Here is a 13,216-nt window from a genome sequence, read left to right as displayed (position 1 = left end):
CAAAGGCCCCCACCTCCTAATACTATAACATTGCAGGTGATGGCTTCAATATATAAATTTTTGAGGGATACAAACATTCAGTCCATAATAGGTACATACAAAAAACCTACAGTTTAACAACATATTTAATGGTAAAAGATCAAATAGTGTCTCTAAAAGTCAGGTTTTAAGCAAAGATACCTAACCCACCACATTCACATTCAACGTCAATCTGGAAGTCCTAGTAAGTACAATAAGGCTGGAAAAAAAAATAAAAGGCATTCAGATTGTAAAACATTCATTCCAAGACACAATGACCATTTATGTAGAAAATCCCACGGAATCTATTAAAAAAAAATTTCAAAAAAAGCAATAAAATTTCTACGCACTACCAATGAACAGTTAGAAACCAAAAACTATTTTAAACAGTCCTATTTGTAATAACTCAAACAAACAAAATGCTTAGGTATAAATCTAATATAATCAGGATCCCTATGTCGATATACTATAAAATGTATGTGAAAGAAACAGAAGGCCTAAATAAGTGGGGAGATATACTGTGCTGATAAATCAGAAACCTCAAAACAGTGAAAACATCAATTCTCCAAATTGATCTTTAGACTCAAAATAATTCCAAAGAAAATTCCAACAGGGTGATCTTGTGGAAGCAGAGAGACTAGAATGATAGTTACCAGTGTCTAAGAAGTGTAGGGGAGGGGAGAAGATAAAGAGAAGTCAGTTGATAGGTTCAAACACACAGTTAGAAAGAATAAGTTCTCATGTTTGACAGCACAGTAGGGTGACTACAATTAATGACAATGTCTCGTGTATTCTAAAATAGCTAGACGGGAAAACTAGAAATCTTCCCAACACATAGAAACAATAAATGTTCAAGATGATGGATACCTCAAATATTTAAACTTGATTACATATTCTCTACATATAATATCACATGTACCCCATAAATATGTACAAAAAGAATGTATCCACAAAATAATTCTAACAAGATTATTTGTAGATATAGACAGGGTGATTCTAAAATTTACATGAAAAAGTAAAGAAATTAGAATAGTCAAAACCATTTTTAAAAAGAAAAAAAAGTTGGAAAACACCCTACCAAATTTAAATTTACGTTTGCTAATATGTAAGAAATATTTAAAAGCTGTAGTAGTAGGATGACTGGTCAAGCCCTGGGTGTGGGACAGAGTGTGTGTGTGTGTGTGTGTGTGTGTGTGGTGCGTCCCCAAGGGCAGGAAGGTGGCAAAGGGAGGTGAATCCGAGTGGGTGGAGGGAAGGGAAAGGCGGGAGGAGAAAAAGGTGGGAGGACGACCAGGTAGGAGGGTGGTGGCTCAGTCAGGACCCAGCGGGGCAGCGAAATGAGGCGGGTGACCCTGTTCCTGAACGGCAGCCCCAAGAACGGAAAGGTGGTTGCTATATATGGAACTTTATCTGATTTGCTTTCTGTGGCTAGCAGTAAACTTGGCATAAAAGACGCCAGTGTGTATAATGAGAAAGGTGGACTGATTGATGATATTGCTTTGATCAGGGATGATGATGTTTTATTTGTGTGAGAAGAAGAGCCATTTATTGATCTTCAGACAGATTCTAAGCCTCCGGAAGGATTGTTAGGATTCCACACAGACTGGCTAACATTAAATGTAGGAGGGCGGTACTTTACAACTACATGGAGCACTTTAGTGAATAAAGAACCTGACAGTATGCTGGCCCACATGCTTAAGGACAGAGGTGTCTGGGGAAATAAGCAAGATCATAGAGGAGCTTTCTTAATTGACCGAAGTCCTGAGTACTTTGAACCCATTTTGAACTACCTGCATCATGGACAGCTCATTGTAAATGATGGCATTAATTTATTGGGTGTGTTAGAAGAAGCAAGATTTTTTGGTATTGACTCATTGATTGAACACCTAGAAGTGGCAATAAAGAATTCTCAACCACCGGAGGATCATTCACCAATATCCCGAAAGGAATTTGTCCAATTTCTGCTAGCAACTCCAACCAAGTCAGAACTGCGATGCCAGAGTTTGAACTTCAGTGGTTCTGATCTTTCTCGTTGGGACCTTCGATACATTAACCTCAAAATGGTCAATTTATGCTGCTGCAGTCTTGCACATGCAAATCTTTGCTGTGCAAATCTTGTATGAGCTGATCTCTCCGGATCAGTGCTTGACTGTGCAAATCTCCAGGAAGTCAAGATGCTCTGTTCTAATGAAGAGGGAACATCTCTGAAACTGTAATTTTGAGGATCCTTCTGGTCTTAAAGCCAATTTAGAAGGTGCTAATCCGATAGGTGTGGATATGGAAGGAAGTCAGATGACAGGAATTAACCTGAGAGCAGCTACCTCAGGAACTGATTTAGAGAACTGTGATCTGTCTGGGTGTGATCATCTCCAAGAAGCCAACTTGAGAGGGTCCAACGTGAAGGAAGCTATATTTGAAGAGATGCTGACACCACTATACATGTCACAAAATGTCAGACGAGAATTTCAGGGGCTGAAGGAAGATGTACAAGATGAAAACGCTTTCCTTATCACTTTTCTTTCTCCACCCACTCAGTTGTCTAGAAGTAACACTGCAAGGAAATTTTTAAAAAACATTTAGAGGATTAGGCTTGTTTCTTAGTGGTGCGTAAGGGAAAAAATTGACTTTTTTTCCATATTCTGATTTTTAACAGAAAAGCACTCATTAATAGGTGTAGGGAAACTAGATATTGCTGCCTTCTGAACGGGGTAGGGGCGTTTACCTGGTTTTATGACCAGGAATAGTATTTATTATATTTGCTTTTAAATAGGCATGATGTGGAAATACCATCTTGGTTTGAGATGCATTTGAGCATTTTAATTTATGGAAAGCACTACATATGCAATTTTATTTATTGAATACCTAGAAGCAGTATGGATATTTAAATTGTTAAAACTTTATGAAAACTTTGAAAAGTTCAGGTTTATAAATAGCTTTAGTGATGCCTCCCCTCTTTAAATACCTGCCACACTATATGAATATGGTGAGATCAGACTCCCTAAGACTCCTTTCAGGTTCATTTTTATAATGTTTACTTTTTAGAACAAAACAGTGGCTAAATTAAAGTAATATCCAGTTCTTACTGATTGAGACAGAGTGGAAAGAAAGACATCATTGTACATCACTGTCATTCCAAAGGTACAGTGGAACTCTGGATGGAGGAAGAACTTACCTATCACTACAACACTATCTATAAATGAGCATTTCTCAAAATTTCATTCTAGGCAAGTTCCACTCAACACCAGACCAAGCAATTCCATTCACACTATTAGCCTAGTTTTCCCATACAATCGGCACAAGCATAGGAATATACTTCAAAACCAAAAAACCAAGGTACATCATTAATATTCATTTAATTCAAATACCAAATAATTTACCAAATGGTATTTTGGTATTTACCAAATACCAAACAAATAAAAAAATTTGTGCAACCAAAGTACTAAAAAATAAAATGATTTAAATCCAAAGGATTTCCAAGGGTCCCATTAATCTCTTTTGAAAGGGTCCCATTAATCTCTTTTGAAAGTAGAAATTTGTCAGCCTACGCTTAAGAAAAAAAAATTTAAAAAAAGAGAGAAAAAGAAAATACCTATTATCAAGGGCAAACAACTTCAGGGCAAAGAAATAGCTCATTGTACTCCCTCACAGTTCTCAGTATAGAACTGTGGCCAAAGGCCAGATTGCATGCAGAAGGAAAGGAAAGGGAAGAGGGAAGGGAAGGGAAAAGGGAGGGAGGGAAAAGGGAGGGAGGAGGGAGGATGAAGGGAAGATGGAGGGAGGGGGTGAGAGGGAGGGAGGGAAAGAAGGATGCAGGGAGGGAGGAAAAAAGAGGAGTGAAAGAAAAGAAAGAAAATAATTTCTAGTCACTAGTGGTTAACAGGGATCTGGTCTGATTTTGCCCCATTAGATATGTGCCTCTGAGCCAGGAAACCAGTTCATGATTTGCAATAAAAGAAACATTCCAATAATCCAAGACATGCCCAGATTTTGAGGACTTAGATTCTAAACTACCTTGTCTTCCCCAATCTTGTACACTACACCGTACTCTCATTCTCCTCCACTGATAACTAAGCTCCATCTCCACTGACGTCTCTGCCTAGTCTCTTAATCCAATGCACAGCCTGCTTATGTCAGTTCCTAGTTTACCAGCTTCCTCTCCTCATTCCCAGACTCAAGAATTCTACAGACGGCTGCTACTCAATTCCAACCTTAGAACCATACTTCTTGTACTTTGTCTAAACAGCAGCCCAACAACTCCCTCAACCCATGCAGGTCTTAAAGGCAGACCCCAGAAAGCAGCTCTTTTACTGATATTTATTGCTTAGAGTTGAAATATCACCTTGGAATAGAAAGGTTATTTTTTAATAAAAGAAAATTACCCCTATTGCAGAAGATATTAGCGTGTCCGGAATTGGTTCCTTCCGGTGGGTTCTTGGTCTTGCTGACTTCAAGCATGAAGTCATGGACCCTCAGCAGTGAGTGTTACAATTCTCAAAGATGGTGTGTCCAGAGTTTGTTCCTTCAGATGTTCAGATGTGTCCAGAGTTTTTTCCTTCTAGTGGGTTCGTGGTCTCGCTGACTTCAGGAATGAAGCCGCAGACCTTCGCAGTGACTGTCTCTTAAAGGTGGCGCATCCGGAGTTGTTTCTTCTTTCCGGTGGGTTCGTGGTCTCCCTGACTTCAGGAGTGAAGCCACAGACCTTGCAGACCTTCGCAGTGAGTGTTACAGCTCTTTATAAAGGTAATGCAGACCCAAAGAGTGAGCAGCAGAAAGATTTATTGTGAAGAGCCAAAGAACAAAGCATCCACATCGTGGAGGTGGAACCTAGCGGGTTGCCACTGCAGGCTCGGGTATCCAGCTTCTATTCCCTTATTTGGCCCCACCCACATCCTGCTGATTGGTCCGTTTTACAGAGTGCTGATTGGTCCATTTTACAGAGTGCTAACTGGTGCGTTTACAAACCTTTAGCTAGACACAAGCCCTGATTGTTGCATTTACAATCCTTTAGCTAGACAGAAAAGTTCTCCAAGTCCCCAACCCAACCCAGAAAGTCCAGCTGATTTCACCTCCCATTAGGATAAAAGGACATGTGGTCACCTTCGCTGTTAAGTACCCAGAAAAAGAACACAGATAGTAGATTAAATGGAAAAAATCTACAAGACTGTGAATGTTGTTTCTTATTTGTAAAGACAGGAGCATGACAAAGGCAATGGGAATGTTAAGTGCCCTTGTGTTCAAACAGTGACCAAAATTAGTCATAACAAAATGAAGTTCAACTAAGGATTCTTAAATGGATCTAAACAGATTCAGTACCATGACTAACATTAGTGGAAAAACTTTTAAAGAGACACCTATTAAAGAACAGTTAGTGACTAAACACTTTTTCATCAAATAAACTACTTTTTCTCTCTTCTTCCCTTATCTAAACATAGGCACTCCTGAAAAATATCTCTTCCTTTATTTAACAGCCTTAACTAGAAATAGCCTAGAAAAAAGAATTAAGCAAGTATTTATTTCTCATAATATGCTATACTTTGAGAGAGGACATTAATTATCCATGACCAACATTGGTTTCCGGTTTCCTCAAAACACACACACACACACACACACACAGAGAGAGAGAGAGAGAGACAGAGAGAGAGACAGAGAGACAGAGACAGAGATTGCTGATAATCTGCCTGTACTCTTGTGGCTGCCCCAATGACAAGAGTTATAAAAACAGCTCCCTTTGTAACAGTGCCATCTGTAGTTACTGAATGATTTGGGGCTCCATGACCCACAAAATAAAAGTACTCATGCCTTTGGCATGATGAGCTAACAAAGCCTACCCCTAAGAAGAGACAAAATGCAGCGGAAAACAGCAGGGAATATACTGGGAACTGAGATCCAAAAGTTCTTAACTAGATTCCAATCACCAGCTTTCAGGAATTATCAGATCTCCTGAAATGGTCAACAAAAATTTGTGTGAATACATTTCGCTGGGGAGAATATTCATACCTTAAATGCAGGAATTTGCACACATTTTTTCTAAAGCATCAGATCACATTTTAGGCTTTGTGGGTCACATGCTCTCTGCTGCAACTACTCAGCTCTACCACTGCAATTCAAAGGGAGCCACAGGGAATAGTAAATTAATGGATGTGTCTATGTTCCAATAAAACTTTTATTTACAAAAACAGGGTGGTGGCTGGATTTGCCCTAAGGCCATGATTTGCCAACCCCAACACACTCTTAGTCATTTGCTTGCATAAACCAAGGATTCTAACGTCCAAGTCTAATTCCTGAGTAATTTTAATATCCATTTGAATACCTCAAAAACAAATTCAATCTTCCTTGGCCTACTCAATTCTGATGACTTGTTACAAGATATTTCAGCAGTGCCAACTATGGCTAATTCTGCCACTACCATGAATGGTCATAATATGTTTCTAAAATCCTGAACTCTCAATATTTACTGATTTAACAAATATTTATCACCAAATATGTTTCAGGCTCTAGATATTCCACTTACTGGCCACACAACCTCCTATCTTGCAGTTTTTTAAATTTTTAAATTTTCAATATCCTAAACTTTAACCACTCTCTCAGCAGAATCCTGAGTGTCCTTTTGTTGAATCTACAATGAAGTGCTTTTATTCCAAAATAACCTCCCCCTGTTCTCCCCTGCAGTCACTGTAGTCCATCCAAATACCTAGGCTCCTGAATAAGACTCAAGAATAGGATATGAACATGCAGAATGATTGTTTCTACAAATTTACATTTCGTAGCCCATAATACTTCCATAATTCTTCCAGTAATGTTTCTCTTACAACCATCAAAAGCTATTCTACGTCTTTACAATTCTACTGAAGGCCCTATCTCAGTATCTCCCAATACAAAACTAGGAAATGACTCTGCTAATAGATGGTGGCATTATTCATTTCCTATCTCAGGGTACCACTTATAAATATAGCTGCATATGAGCTCATTCTTATCCCTTCCATTTCCAGTGCAAAAGTACTCCGGCCGGGTGCGGTGGCTCACACCTGTAATCCCAGCACTTTGGGAGGCCGAGGCAGGTGGATCATTTGAGGTCAGGAGTTCGAGACCAGCCTGATCAACATGATGAAACCCTGTCTCTAATAAAAATCCAAAAATTAGCCAGGTATGGTGGTGGGCGCCTGTAATCCCAGCTACTTGGGAGGCTGAAGCAGGAGAATCGCTCGAACCCAGGAGGCAGAGGTTGCAGTGAGCAGAGATCGCGCCACTGCGCGACAGAGTGAGACTCCATCTTAAAAAAAAAAAAGTATTTTCTCCTCCTACCCAAAAGCTAACTCCTGCTCTTTGTTTGATCACAATCCCTAACAATTCCTCAAGGACTTTCATCATTACTTAATATGTTTGGTTTTTATAGAACTGCATTAGTTTTCCATTGCTCTGTAACAAATTACTAAAAACCTAGCGACCGAGTACACCTCTGATTTATTACCTAACAGCTGCATAGGTCAGAAGCCTGGCACAATGTAGCTAGATTCTCTGCTCAGGATCTCACAGACTGAAATCAGGATGTTAGTAGGACTGTACTATTTTCTAGAGGTTCTGGGAAAGAATCTGCTTCCAAGTTTATTCTGGTTGCTGGCAGAATACAAGTTCCTTGTGGTTGTAGAACTGTGATCTCTATTTGCTTGCTGCCTGTCAGCTGGGGCTACTCTTAGCTTTCTAGACACTATGTGCAATCTCCACTAGAAGCAACATGAGAAAGATTCTCCTTTGCTGACCTTGAAGACAGAGGGATCTATGTGGCAAGGAATGCACTAGGAATGCTGACCTGGTAGAGTGCAGTCTTACTGACATCCTGATTTCAGTCTGTGAGACCCTCAGCAGAGAAATGTAGCCACATTGTGCCAGACTTCTGACCTAAACAGCTGTTAGGTAATAAATTGGGGGTGTACTAAGTCCCTGGTTTTTGGTAATTTGTTATAGAGCAACAGAAAATTAATGCGATTCTGTAAAAAACAAACATATTGAGTAATGATAAAAGCCATGCCCACAAATCTTTGCAGAACAACCTGTTTTTTATCTATAGCTGTTGTTTAACTGGTTAAGGAGCAATACTCTTAAGCTTCCTAGACATCAGCTGGTTTGGCTAAGAAGATCTATGAGGCGCACCCTTAATTTCTTGGAAGAGTCCAATGTGACTGAATACTCTCACCTTTTGATCTTTCTGAAGTTATTATACAGCCACATCTCTGGCTTTCTCCACACTATGTTTTCAGAAGTTATTGCTGTATGTTAGCATCCTTTGTCATCTCGATAGGCTAAAAATTAACTAAATCATCTAGTCTTGGTTCCCTTTTAACAAAACTTCCCTTGGTTTTCTCATATTTCACTATAAGAAGCAAGAAGAAACCAGGCAGCAACTTCAACATTTTGCTTAGAAATCTCCTTGCCTATATATTCAAATTCATCACTCACAAGTTCTGATTTCATCTTCAAAACCAGCAGCAGAGAATCTCCCTGACATCAAGTCCCTCTTACACTTAGAATACCTTTTGCCAGGAAGAACCCAACTGCTTTTAAGTGCTCACCTGATGAGGCTGGATCCACTGAAGGCAATCTTCCTTTCTTAAAGTCCATTGTGTCTATAATGTAACCATAGGAGTGACTAGCCCATTATACTTATAGTTCACAACTACATTCAAGGAGAAGTGCCGGGACTCTTAGGAGCCATCTTAGAATTCATACTACAACAAGAGCTTTGGGTGTAGCAATTCTGAAACTACTTTCCATGTACTGTAACACTGAACAAATGAGTAAATATAATTATGATGTTAAAAGCCACGTTCTTCACTGTTGGAGAAGTGAATTACGAATATGGAACGGGAAAAGGCTAGAAAGTTGTATTAGAATTAGATGTATCCAAATGAACTCATAATTTTTTACATATTTTAACTTTTAGATTGGTTTATCTCCCTCCTAGCTTTGTCTTTTGAGGCTAGAAGCAATGGCACCCAACAGCAATGAATATATCCAGAGTACCAAATCTTAATTTCTAAATTGACTTCCCTGTTGAATGAAGCCACGGATCACTAGAAAAATAGGTAGGATCAAGTCAGGGAAAATATAAGATGACCCTGGAACATCTTGCTGTGCCAAAATGTAAGAAAGTACTCCAAAAATGATGGAGACACGTCAAAAGGGTAGAAGCCAATGTTAAGAAGTTTCTATTAGATAAAAGCTTCGGTAAATATTTAGAATATGGAAAGAAATAAAATGTACTTCAAATCATTCAATTTTTTAGTTATATCTATTATTAAAACCTTAAGTTAACAGTTTTCTTTTACTTAAGAAAACAAAAATAAACCCAAAACAGTTATTTTAATAAAAATTAAATATTTTAAGTTCTTAAGAAAAAGTATTCACCAGTAAAAAGACATGACTAATATATTTCATCTCCAAATAATAAGTGCCATTTTTTTGGAATGGCTGGGTATCAGAATGACTACATGTACTATTCGAAAATAAATAAAACATTTGAAAACTCTTCTAACTTCCGTGACTAAGGTCTGCTAATGGAGATATCTCCCACTAAAATGTCCAAGCATTCTAAGGTATCCTGAACCTGCCTTCTCCACCTTAGTTATGTAATTTAAAAATAAATGGCAGAGAATTGCTTTCATGTTGAAAAGAAAAAGCGTTGAAGACAATCCTGGAGAAAGGCACTTAACAATATCAGCTCTAGATGAATTGATAAAAGAAAGCTTATGGGGGACTTCAAGATGGCTAACTAGAAGCACCAGACACTCACCTCCTCTATAAAGAAAAGCTTAATGAGTAGGTAATCACACTTCAAATACAGCATCAAAGAGAGAATGCTGGAATTCAGCAGAGAAATGAGAGGCACTGAAGAAGAAGAAAGCAAGGCACACAGCCCAGCCAGAACCAGCTGGGAGTCCTATGGGGCTCCTCAGTGTGGGGAAAAGGTGAATAAAAGATCCCCAGCATCCAGATTCTCCCTGTAGATAACCTGCAATCCTAGCCATAGCACAGCCCCTTAACCCTGACAAGTTGAGACTGGTATAAACAAGCTTCTAAAGAGGAAGCTCACAATAGGTTCCACACACACCTGGAAACTCAAGCACCTGCAGCATGGCACGAATTTGAGAGCCCAGCCCCCACCAGTCTGCTTTCTGTTCTGGGGCCAAACAGTACCTGCATCTCAACATCCCTGGAGGCCCAATGACATCCCCTCATATCCACTGGGAGGGTTGTAGCACATGACCCCAGTTAGACCCAGCACAGCAGCAATATCCCCAGCACTCTAGATCACACAGCATCCAGTACACTGAAGAAAGGACAACGGAGAGCTCTGTGGATGCTGCCTCTAGGACAAAGGGAGCCAAAGTGCACACTCCCTAGAGCTCAAACCCACCTGCCTCAGGTCATTGCCACTGAGAGTAACCTTGCCCACCCACCGCCCCCAGCAGCAAGGCCCCAGCACACTAGCACATGCCCTGAGGGCAGGCTCTCCCTGCCTGCTGCTGCAGCCAGGGACCAGAGCCTAAGAATCACCTGCTTGGGGCAGGTACCACAGACAGCAACCCTGCTACCCACAACAGTAGGACTGTGGTACATGTGCCTTGAGGACAGGCTCACCCCAGCCAATGCAGCCAATGCCACAGGGAATAGGGGAAGTGGAGACAAAGCATGTGCTCTGCAGAGATTGAGATGTATCTGCCTGAGATGGCTGCCACTGGCATCAATCTCCCTCACCACCACTGTCACGGCACCTTCCCCTTAGCAGAGCTGTTCATGTCCACGTGCCCTGAGGATAGGCTCTCCCTGCCTACTACTGCTGCTGCAACCACCACCCAAGGACACTACCCAGGACATGGGGATCACCCAGCCCTGCCCAACACAGCCTGCATCTGTGCACAACATCAGAGGCCTTAAGGATAGTCTCACAAGGCCTGGCACCAGCAACCCCAGTGCTCTCTATCACACTGCTCAGGGTCCTGTGGATTCCCCTGCACCATCAGTCACCTCAGGCACACGCACATAAAGAGACCAAACAGCCCCAGAATGCCTGCCGCACCCCAGCACGCCATCTGAAGGCCTAGGAATTGCCCCCATCCCACCTACCACAGCCTATACCCATTTGGAACAACAGGGGGACCTGATGACAGCCCCAAAATGCCTGACACTGTCACCCCCTGAGTGCCCTACCACACCACCCTAGACCTGACAATGTCACCCCAACCAAGTGCCCTACCACACCATCCTACCACATAGCCTAGGGATTGCTATGCCCCACTGGTCACTCCAAGCAGGAGTGTGTACTACCAGACAGCCTAACAACAGACCCAGAAAACCTATTGTCAGTGCCTAAGCATGCTGTCTAAAGGCCTGGGGGATCACCCTGCCCAGTCTACCACTGCTTGTATCTATCTACACCTTCTAGGGGCCGGAGGACAAGGTTGCTCAGCCTGCCACCACCACCAAACCTGGCACCCACCCATGTGCACCACCTGGGAGTCTGAAGACCAGGCTGCCCAGTCTGTCGCAGCCACCACTAACATCAGTCTGTGCTACCTGGAAGCCCAGGTGTTGCCCTGCCACTTATACTGCCATCACCAACACCATGCACAATGCTCGGGGGCCCAAGGACTGGCCCACCCACTCAACTCACCACTGCCGCTACTGGCACCTGAAAAAGCCACCTGGAGGCCAAAAGTCAGCCTGTCTGAACCTACTAACACCAGTGCCCATGTATTGTGTGCAAGGGCCCAAGAACAGGGACATTCAGCCCACCATTGCCACCACTGGAGCCAGAAGACTGGCCCGCCTAGCATTGCTAAACCTAATAAATCCTCACCACAGCCTCCACTAACAAATTCACCTAAGCCTCTGAGGAAAACACAGACACCACTGACAGGGTTTAAAGCCAGAGAAGTCATATGGAGACTACACTACTACAAACATCCAGAATCAATGCTGAAGTGCCCTATCCAACCAACACCATAGATACATCTACAGGAAAAAGTATTCCTCTATGAAAGCCAATCCAAAAAACTGGAAGAAGTAACTGTTACACGAGTTGCACAGATAACAATATAAGAACACAAGAAACATGAAAAAGCAAGGAAAAGTGACACCTCCAAGGGAACACAATAATTCTCCATTACAAGATTCCTATGAAAAGAAAATATGAAATGTCTGAAAAACAATTCGAAATCGTAACCTAAAAGAAGCTCAGTGATATACAAGAGAACACAGATAAACAATGCAAAGAAACCAGAAAAAACAATTTGGGATATGAATGAGAATTCACAAAAGATAAATAAATTATAAAAATAAACAAAATCTTAGAAGAATTCAATAAATGAAATAAAAAATACAATTGAAAGCTTCAACAAGAGACTAGATCAAGCACAAGAAAGAATTTCAGAACTTGAAGACAGGTCTTTCCAAACAGCCCAATTAGACAAAAAAAAAAAGGAAAGAACAAAAAAGAATAAAGAAAGCCTATATAATGTATGGGACACCATAAAGCAACCAAATATTTGAATTTTGGATGTTCCAGGAGGTGAAGAGATCAATGGCATAGAAAACCTATTTAATACAATAATCGTTGAAAACTTCTCAAGTCTAACAGGAGACTTAGACATCCAGATACAAGAAGGTAGGAGATTCCATATAGATACAACCCAAAAAGGTCTTTTTAGTGGCACATTATAGTCAGATTGTCAAAAGTCAAAGAGAAAATTCTAATAATAGCACAAAAAAAAAAAAAGTCTAGTCACATATAAGACCACACCCATCAGACTTAACAGTGGATTCCTCAGCACAAGCCTTATAGGCCAGAAGAGAATGAAATGATATTGTCAAAGTGCTGAAAGGAAAAAAAAAAAAAAAAATGCCACCCAATACTAGTACACTCAGCAGTTATAATGAAGGAGAAATAAAGTCTTTCTCAGGCAAACAAAAGCAGGGAATTCATCACCACTAGGCCAGGCCTACAAGAAATGTTCAAAAGAGTCCTACACCTGGAGGCAAAAGAATGACAACTATGGGCTGGGTGCGGTGGCTCACGCCTATAATCCCAGCACTTTGGGAGGCCGAGGCAGGCAGAACACGAGATCAGGAGTTCAAGACCAGCCTGGCCAAAATGTCCCTACTAAAAATACAAAAATTAGCCAGGTGTGGTGGCAGGCGCCAG

At 41.0% G+C, this 13,216-nt stretch overlaps 1 protein-coding gene and 1 pseudogene across 5 annotated transcripts in view; one reads left to right on the top strand and one right to left on the bottom strand.

Moving 5' to 3' along the window:
• WDR70 (WD repeat domain 70) overlaps positions 1 to 13,216 on the bottom strand; it is a 422,645-nt gene that overhangs the window by 247,972 nt on the left and 161,457 nt on the right. The window lies entirely within an intron of this gene.
• Positions 1,356 to 2,598, top strand: LOC126957020 (BTB/POZ domain-containing protein KCTD9-like; annotated as a pseudogene).

Source organism: Macaca thibetana, chromosome 6, assembly GCF_024542745.1.
Source record: "Macaca thibetana thibetana isolate TM-01 chromosome 6, ASM2454274v1, whole genome shotgun sequence".
Classification (NCBI taxonomy): Eukaryota; Metazoa; Chordata; class Mammalia; order Primates; family Cercopithecidae; genus Macaca; species Macaca thibetana.
This window is presented reverse-complemented; position numbering and strand designations above follow the sequence as displayed.